The sequence below is a fragment of the Amblyomma mixtum genome, chromosome 4 (assembly GCF_055824585.1).
Source record: "Amblyomma mixtum isolate Tamu chromosome 4, ASM5582458v1, whole genome shotgun sequence".
Taxonomy (NCBI): domain Eukaryota; kingdom Metazoa; phylum Arthropoda; class Arachnida; order Ixodida; family Ixodidae; genus Amblyomma; species Amblyomma mixtum.
In genome coordinates, this window is record NC_143015.1 from 148,147,830 (window position 1) to 148,158,406 (window position 10,577).

The following is a 10,577-nucleotide window of genomic DNA, read 5'->3' on the forward strand; positions in this document are numbered from 1 at the left end:
AGAAATGCAACTGAAAATTGGTTTTTGAGGAATGGAAATGACGCAGTAACTGTCTCACATATCTAGGTGGAGACCCGAACCGCGCATTAAAGGAAGGAAGGAAGGAAGGAAGGAAGGAAGGAAGGAAGGAAGGAAGGAAGGAAGGAAGGAAGGAAGGAAGGAAGGAAGGAAGGAAGGAAGGAAGGAAGGAAGGAAGGAAGGAAGGAAGGAAGGAAGGAAGGAAACAAAATGGGAAGAAATAGGCGCTTGGTTTATGGGGGTTTAACGTCCCGAAGCGACTCAGGCTATGAGGGACGCCGTAGTGAAATGCTCCGGAAATTTCGACCACCTGGGGTTGTGCGTAGTGGAGATCTCCAGAATAATTTCGACCATCTGGGGATCTTTAACGTGCTGACGGCGTTTGGTAAAACATGACACGTACGCAACGGTCATTGAACTATCAAAACGATAACGCCGTTAGCATGCAGTACCACCGGCGAAGTATTAACGCCACAGCGTTAAGGGCCCCGTGTCGCAGAAAAGCAAGTGTCATCGTCGGCGGTGCAGGCCGCGAGTGAAAAGTCCCAAAAGCATTAATAAGAATTGGCAGTGGCTTAGCTCTGCTATGCCAGGATATACGCAGCGTGAGGTATTGGTACATCTTGGTTAAGGTTGTTGTCAGCTTGGATTCCCCCCTGCTGAACCTTGAAATTCGGGTATGTGTAACTATTGATGAATTAAAGACGAGACAATGTGTAGGATCAATTGTGAAGAGTTCATTTATTTCTTGTGGTTTGTCTTGTTCTCCTCGTTGGTGAAGCCATAGGCCGTCGGTGTCGATGATTGATCGGTTGAAAACATCTTTATTTGCTGAATATTCTCAGAACATGTGGGTGGGCCGCCTAGGCCGGTAGTCCACTGGATGTTGCTGCTGCGCTGGCCCTCCCCACCAGCCAGTGCTGACGGTCAGGATCATCGCTGAGCAGAATAACCTCCCACTGCTCCTCCGAGGGGTTGGGAATGGGGTCAACTAAGGGATTAAATTGGCATGCCCACACCATGTGGTAGAGGTTAGCTACCTCTCCACAGTGTGGGCACTGCGGAGAGTATAGTGTAGGGTACCACTGGTGTAGCTTAGCTGGCGTTGGGTATGTGTTTGTAGTCTCCTAAGGGTGTTTTCTTATTGAGGGATTTACGGCGTCCCTGAAGCCATAGGCCGTCGGCGTTCTGTGTGTTCATTGGCGCTATCAAAGGATGGGTTGCAATGCTTAAGCCTCGCCGAGCACAGCGTTCCAAGTTGTCTGAATTATGAATATGTCACTCAATATACGTACCTTCGGAATAACCTTTTCCACTCTGCGCGATGGTTCGCCTTTCTTTTGTAACCACAGGGTATTACTCTTTTAAATAGTTACCGACTCGTGGAACTAGATAACTACAGTTGACCATTACCATAACAATCTCCCTCTTTCGTATTGTATGTGTCGCTACTAGATAGAACCACCAAAAGAAAATAAACCGACAAGCGCTAGTGCTTTGATTTCGCCTTCATATACCCGTCCACCATTCCCCGAAGAAAAAAAAATTCCTAGGTGATCCTCGGTGGATCGTTTCAATGAATTAGCAGCAAAACGTCGGTGATATGCGATGTTGACACGCTAAGTTTCATTATATCAGAAATGGTGAGCGTAGGTTCCTTATATCCACGGTTAACACATTAGGCTTGTTCCATCCGAGGGCCAGATACGAACGTTCGTTATATCTGTAGTGGCTGTCTTAACTTCGTTATATCCGAAGTTATCATAAGAAGTTTCGTTATATCCGTGGAGAAAATATGGATGTTCGCTATGTCCGAGGTGGCATGCTATGTTCGGTATATCCGAGGTTAACACGCTAAAGTGGCAACTTGCACCGTGGCAGGTGGGCCATCTGCCGCTGGCTAGTGGAAGACTTACAGCAGGCGCTGTTTCTTCTTGCACAAACCCTTCTAATGCTAACGCACTAATAAGAAGTGCCAACAAATATTTTTCATACCCCTAAACTACCCATTTCTTCCCAGATCACTGCAATGGTAAATTGCAATTAAGCTGCTTTCCAAAGCCGAGGAAAAAAATTGAACGACTGATCATTAATTTTCATTACGGTATCGAAAGGGATACAACGATGCGGTTGAAACGGACCTAGACATGTGCTTTGACATCGTTTCTGGGCTGGTACGGCTCGGAGGGCTCTAAAGTTTATATCTATAGATACACCATGCAGTGTCATTTCCACCGCAGCAGCCATAAAACATCCTGCTCCAACCCGTGCAAAGCTCGGTTAACGAAAACAAACCGTCTAATTTAAACACTGCACAAACTCGCGGTTTGTACTTCATCATATTTGTATAAGGCAGTTCGAAGCTGCTTGTTTCACTCATTGTTCTGAAGAATGCAATGTACAGCTAAATCTTACGATGAATGCAATGACTGCGACGTATTCCTTCAATCATAATGCTCACCACAAACGCGCACAAACGTAAAAAAAGATCGGAGGTACACTGAAAGTGTTTTTCACATTTACTTTTTATGCTTATACTTCAGGTCTCTTTACAGCCTTCGACATGGTTCACAAGGGCTCCTTGTTGTCCATTGGCGTCGCCATCCTGGTGGCACTGACTATGGCTCTGCCGCAGTTCGTCGAGGCCGAAAGCTGCGAACTGCAGCACTGTCGCGACCGTTGTGCCATGTTTGGTGGCGGCCCAGGCATATGCGTGAAAGGTCTGTGCTATTGCGAGCAGCCAGCCGCGGGCTAACCCGTCGTGACCGGGCTGCGTACTGTGCCTCGCCCAAGCAGGAAAAAAAGGCATCAAATAAACTATGATTCGAGCTGCTAAACGCTTCTCACTATTAGAGCCGAGAGCAGAACCGATGTCAGTAAGTGTCTGATCTCACATTACCTTCATATACACTTTCTGACATGGGAACAGTGCTTCATTGACCCAGGTGAATGGCAGGACGACAGGCCATTCGATTATAAACATGCGCATTGCTGTACTGGAATGTATGTCAAGAAAGTGTTTAAATCACTACACGCCTGTAAAGATGATTTGGTATTTGGGCGTATTCTGCAATTGCTGAGAGAAGATATGCTCAAATATTTAGATTGAGTGCACCCTTCAAATGGTGCGTCAATTTATAAGCAAAATAATTACTGTTATTGGACGTTCTAGGGCTTTCAATCTTGTTTGCATCGACCCCATGCATTTATCGCACTCTAGGTTCAACTACGAGCTCTAATAGCCCAATCATTTGAATAGCGCATTTCAGAGGGCACTGACATTCGTGGTGAGTTATACCTTATATTCTTAGCGATTGAGAATAGACGTCACAGATTCATCGCTGACTAACAAAGCTAACACTTTAGAAGAGAATTTACATAGATGCTTTAACACGAGAAAGAAGTTTGTAGCGCCGTGTTGTTATTGCTCTAGCATTGCAAGCCTCAACGTGAAAACTATGCGTCTCAGGTCGAATAATTTTCAGTACCGGAAGGGGCGTTGGCGGATTGCAACTGACGTCACGAGAATATAACTGGCAACTCTACGTTTCTTAGTATCTTCATTACGGCTGTGTTGCCGCCTCTTGACGTTTTCGGGGAAACAACTGCAGCGAGATGTCCCGAAGGGATTTCTAGTTAAGTGCATGCACACGCGTTGCAGACCGCGAACTGTCATGAAAAAATGACACAAACCAACATATAATAACACACATACATAGAATGTAGTTAGGTGTCCCTGAAAATTTTAAGGCGGAAGCTTTTAATGCCTCATCGTTGTAAGCAGCAGTTGTCGACAGAAATGTCACGCTTTTCAATTGGTCGAAACGGTCATGACGTCACAGTGCGCGAATTTCAAACGGGGCCAATTGTACTTTGCCTAGTAACCATGCAACCAATTAAAGGGATTGTCAGGAATATTTGTCAGGAACAGAACCGGAGAGAATGCAATCTGCATTGCTTGCGAAGACGACTTGGCAAACATTCGGTAGCCTTAGGTTTTCATGCGCGCTGATCTTCTGTGGGAAAAAAAGAAGCCTATCATGACCTATTTTGATATTGATTCTTTCAATAAGTACATTCTGAATTCTGGAAAGTCTCTCAACAATTCTCTCAGTTTTTTTCATTTAAATGCACGAAGCCTGCAAAACAAAATAGATGAAATGGTTGTGTTGCTGTCAACTTTGAGGTTAAAGTGGGATGTATTAGTATTTTCTGAAACCTGGTTTAGCAATGATAATGATGCTCCTAACATTGATAATTATAAATGCGTATCTTTGGCGCGACAACAAAAAAGAGGAGGGGGCTTATCAATTTATTTGAGGAATGAAATCGGCTATCACTGTTTACCTGAATGCTGTGAAATGAATGAAGATGTAGAAGCTTTGTCTTTGTGCTGCGGAAAAATTGTTGTTATAGGTATATACAGACCGCCTTCAGGTTCGGTATCTGCGTTTTGTAACTTTGTTGAAAAAACTTTGGAATATGTGTCTCTTAATAATTATGAAGTGGTTTTTCTTGGTGATATAAATGTTGATATTCTGGGTCAAACGTCCGTTACGAGAAATTTGCTAGATTTGTACAACAGCTATGGATTTGTGAACTTAATTTCCTCACCAACAAGAGTTACTGACAGCTCTGAAACGCTTATTGATGTGTGCTTTACGAATATTTGCACTAGTGATGTCCCGGCTGGCGTTTTGACATTAAGCATTAGTGACCACATGCCTATATTCTGTATAGTTCCGAGTCAACCAAAACAACACAGGAGTAAACCGGAATCTTCCACATTTAGAAGAATTGATGAAAACAGCTTATCAAAGTTTCGACGTCTTTGTGCTAGCACAGATTGGAGTAATATTTTAAGACAGGAGGATGCATGCCAATCGTACACAAATTTTATATCTACTATTCAAGAACACTACAATACTGCATTTCCGCAAGCAACGCGCAGAACTCATAGAAAATCAAGAAAGCCGTGGATTTCAAAACAACTGTATGACCGCATACAGGAAAAGAACAGACTTTTTTCGCGTTTTGTGAGAACAAAAGACACTGACATTCTCCGTCAATTCAAAACGTTCCGCAATAAGTTAGGCGCTGACATTAAAAAAGCAAGAAGTGATTATTACGCGAGAAAGTTCTCCATGTCTGATGGCTCGAAGGGAAAATGGAATACACTTAACGATCTTCTAGGTAAAAACAGAACCAACGCACCCGTCTCACTCCACATTCATGGCGCGAACTATGATGGCGCTGACCTAGCGAATGAATTTAATGGGCATTTCTTATCTGTTTTCCGCCAAAATCAACTGATGGTCCACATCAAGATGCCTCAGTCTATATAACCAGTAAACAAAGTAATTCCATGTTTTTGTTACCATGCACTGACTCAGAAATAATTACCATTATTCACTCCTTACGCAGTAATAGTGCTCCAGGTGTCGATGGCATAGCTCCAGTCCCGATCAAGAAAGTAGCAGATGTCATTGCGATACCATTAGCACATATAGTTAACCTAATGTTCACAACAGGCACATTTCCACATCAGTTGAAAATAGCTCGTGTCACTGCCATTCACAAAGGGGGTGACATTAATGATTTAAATAATTATCGGCCGATCTCCGTTCTTTCAGTTTTTTCTAAGATTGCAGAACTTGCAATCAACACACGTCTTTCTCAATATCTCGAGAAAAACCATGTCATCTCCAAGCAACAGTACGGATTTCAAAAAAACAAAACAACTGAGGCCGCCTTACTGGAAATCAAAGAAAAGCTAATTGAAAACATAGAAAATAAACTGCTAACAGTTGGCATATTCCTTGATATGAGGAAAGCGTTTGACTCCGTTAACCATAAGATATTGCTTGAAAAAATGCAGTGTTATGGAATACGCGGCGTTCCTTTAACCTTATTTGCTAGCTACCTTGACAACCGATCTCAAACAACTATCATTAACGGTATTTCATCTGGGATCGGTCAGATTGTGTCTGGTGTGCCACAGGGCTCCGTTCTAGGACCAACGTTGTTCTTATTATATATTAATGATATCGTCAACCTTCGTCCAGCAGACAACATTATAATCTATGCAGACGATACTAACGTATTTTTTTCAGGGCAAGATAGTAATATTTTGCAAGCAGCCTCCAATAGTTGGTTATCCCAATTGTCTGTTTGGTTAAAATCAAATAGGTTAGAACTTAATGTCAGGAAAACAAAGTACATACTGTTTAGAGCCAAAAATAAGGAAGTTCCGAACAACTTCCAAATTCACTTCGAACAAGCTCCTATAACTCGTGTCAGCTCTACAATGTTCCTTGGAGTCATTTTTGAAGAACATTTACTCTGGACAGATCATGTAAACTACGTTTGCACTAAAATGGCTCGCTCTGTTGGTATCCTAAATAAATTTCGCACAATACTGCCTCGGAAATTCAAACTACAAATTTATTTCTCTCTAGTCTTTTCGCATGTACAATATTGTTTGTTGATCTGGGGAACGACTACCTCAACCAATCTTGTGAAAGTACTTACTTTACAAAAAAGAGCTGTACGAGCGATTGATAATTTACATTACAGTGAGAGCACAGGTCTTTCCTTCCTCAACCATAGACTGCTAACCATCACGGCCGCTTACCACAAGAAGCTTGCTGTTTATATCAGAAACCTTATGAAAAGAAACTGGCAGACTTTCGAGAGCACATATTTAATTGCCCAAACAGCATACAGTCTTAGGCACACTCAATACCATGCATCAAAATCCCGTACAAACTATGGGTTCCAAAAACTAACTCACATAATTCCTCATACATTAAACACCTATCCATATTTAACAGAATTGTCACTACAAAATATGTCCGAGGTCAGATTTAGGAAAACTGTTCATGAATATTTTTGTTATAGCTAGTTGTGGTGTGTTTTTACCTAATCAGTTATTGTCTTTGTTATGTTTTGATCTTAGTTTTGTTGTGCTTAGCTCTATGCATGCCTGATCTCTGTTTCGTTGTCAGTATATCCGCTGCTTTTCTAGTTTCTGTTACTTATGAAAACTTTGTACCATTGCCAAGTGCCACTTTGTTTTTGTTTTTGTTTTTTTACATGGGGAGGGCAGGCCTCAGTCAGGCGCTACTAGGCGCCTTTAGCTTGCTCTCCCTTGTTTGCAGTCTCTGTACTGGCCAAACAAAACCAATAAATGAAATAACTGAAATAACTGTATAGTGATGCTCCAAGTGGGAATGAGTTCGGTTAATTGCTTAATCACCCAATTAGCCTAATTAACCTTTCTAATCAGGCCAGATAAGTAAATAAAACCGAGTAGGAAATTGGTCGAGTTCTGGAATCGAACCCCGGTCTCCGGAGTGCGAGACGAGTGTGCTAACCGCTGCGCCATGTCACCTTTTTTTTTCTTTATCATGGTATTTATTACAGTGATGTAATGTTCTATGTACGTGAACTATATACAAGCCATTATGAAAACAGTGTTAAACACTGTTCTAGAAAAGGGGCAATGCAGAGCACATCACTAATAGTGAGTGCCACTCCGGTTCGTACTCAGTCTGGTCATACACGTCTCTTAGATGAACAACCATTCGACTGAAGTGATCCTTTGTAGACACAACAGGTTCACAGTGTCTGTCCATCATGCGGGTTTTCCAGAGGCTGTGCAGTCCAATGAGAAAGAACATGTCCAGGGGTTCATCAACAAATGGCAGCGCAGTGAGATAGCGAACAGAATGTGGAGTCAGATGAATTTTTTTTTAAATGTGCGTTGCAGGATATCCCAGAAGAGTACTGCATCTTTGCAACTGATGAAACAATGCTCAATTGTTTCTCGTTGATCACAAAGGCGGCAATTAACGGTAGACACAAAAATGCCCCTTTTCTCTAACCATGTTCTAACGGGCAACGTACCGGTGTGTAACTTAAAGAAAAAGGTCTTTGTACACGGCGAGACTGGCATCTTACGTACTCTTTTGAGTGCGTCATGCCCAGGTAAACCAAAATACAGAGAGCGGTACATGGGCGGAGGGAAGAGCATACTAATCAAATCCTTATACAACTTTTTCCTCGACACTAAAAAAAGGAACTCAGGAGAAAAACGAACAAGTAGGAAACGGACAGCCAAATACACCTCTTGCATTATGCCCCACAAACACGGACGGTCACAAACATTGGAAGACACAATGAGGTTGGGTAAAACATGAACTAAATTTGTTTGCAGGAACGAACGTACTATTGGGTGTGTAGTGTCACGGAAAAACATGAAACGTGACACTATCTGTCGGACATACAGGTGAACTAGACCAAGGCCACTAGCGCTTACAGGCCGAAAATGGTTATCACGCCGCATGGATTCAAAAGACGAATCCCACACAAAAGTAGCGAAAACCCTGTGAAAACGCTAGATAGGAAGTCTTGCGCAATGAATAATTTGCAGTACATAATATATTTTAGTGGCGAGAAACAGATTACAGGCGGTCGCCCTGCAAAAAATTGAGAGGCCATGGGGGACAAACGTTTGAGCATAGCGCTGAAGAGTTGACACGCGGTCTTTCCAATAATGTGCGCTATGCTTATAGGCACTCAAAGGGACACCAAGGTACTTTGGTGGCCTGCATGTCCATGTTATACCAGCATATTCAGCAGGTGTCGTACCCCAGCTACCAAACCAAAGACCGCAACTCTTAGAGCGATTAATCCGACTTCCTGACACCGAACCAAAGTCCTCCGTTAAACGAATAACCTCATCGATGCTTGGCTTATCAGTACAAAAAAAAAAAAACGCAAGGTCATCTGCATAAGCCAATGCCTTCAGTTCGTGGGCCATTATTCGGAAACCATTGACAACTCTAGCAGATTATAAAGACTCTGAAGTAACCGTTTCTCCTCACCATGCTTAAGATAAGACTTCACGGAGCCGATCTCAATAGCTATGCTACGAACTTCTAGCTTAAACATCTCCCAAGCTGCAAATAATGGGACATCCATGACCAAGCAAGATTCCAAAGCTGTCATCACTCGCTGCTGAAAATGCTCATCATTTAGCCATCTCACCTCGATGGTTTGGAATGAACAAAGGCGCGTCTAGTGAATGCGGTGTCTTCGTTCACTCCCACCTTCCTCCCTTCCTGTTACGGCGAGGTTCAGGTGTCCACCGAGGTATGCGAGACAGATACATTTCCTTTCCTCAAAAACCAATTTACCGACGAGCAAGGCGTAGAACCGAACGGGCGATGGCGTTCTGTGGACTCCCTGGCAACGTTGCTAGACGCTGTCGCGTTTCACTCTTAGAGGCGAAGTTTAACATCTTAACAACACATCAGTAACACAGGCAGCAACACCGCGCTTCAGGCTTTCGCCTCTCCGCACTTTAGGTCAACAAAGTGCCCCCCTGAATTTTTCTGTGACATCCGATGCACGCTTTTTCGAGACCAAAATGCAGTCACCATAAATGACCCTTCCAAAAATACGCTGGCGCATAAGCCTTGCATTCAGAGCTCTCATCAGCGTAATCCTGCAACGTCATTACTGTCTACTGCCCCTTGTTTCAGCGAACAGGAACTAGAACTTTTTAAATACGCTTTTTGAGATATCAAGAGCGTTTTTGGGGCAATTTAATGCCAGTTTTAGCGGACATCAGAAAACGGGTGAACCTTATTTACTGGAAACCTTGTTGACTACTTTCTAATAGATAACTTTAAACTTCACAGTTAGGCGCCTGGATGCCAAGGGAATTTTGCGATGGGCCCTCAGTATGTAATATCCACGCCACTAGTAAACTTTATTGATAGCGTTATTTAAGCTTTCATGCATGGTCGTGACTCCCATTTGTTGGTGACATCCTCTACTCAACGTGTGAGAAGGGCTTCAATTTTATTGTCAGGTTTGACGATTAAATTGTTTTGCTGTTCTCGTGAGAGCTGGTAGGAGTTCGTTTGGGCGGGGGTTCACCCTTGCATGCCCAACGTATATGACCTTGTGTAGCAATTTGGCATTTCGAATGGGATTATCCTCTGGATATTGCATATAATCCATGAGGACTCAGGACATATCCTGTTCGGATCCTTCTGAGCGTTGTGGCTTGTGTTTTTGTGTGTTCTGAATGAGGTGAAAGCTTCCTTCTTTCTAGCCCTTGGTTATCTCAAGATTTAGGCGTACTTTTTGGGGGGCGAAGAAGTTATGTATTTGGCCCGGCTGGATAGGCCTCAAGCCAGCCTAACCGCCTCCTCATTGCCCGAGTTTCCTGAGTGTGCAGGAACACATATAATCTCCGCAACGCGATCTGTATTGCAACCTTCCAGGATTTACTCTGGCGCCGCTCTCCCGGAGCCCTTGTTCTAATTCGAGATGGTTCTTTTAGAATCACTGATGGTTGCAGTTATAGATTTGGTGGAGATGGCAAGTGCTATTTCCGCCTCTTGTGCCACTGTGCGTGAGTTGACCTCCGCTGTGGCTATGATCAGGGACCTCAGGTCTGAACCACGTACCACAGAGGCAGTGTAGTAATTTTCGCTTATTTTTGCGACATCTACATAAGCCACTGCAGGATCCCCTTTATATTC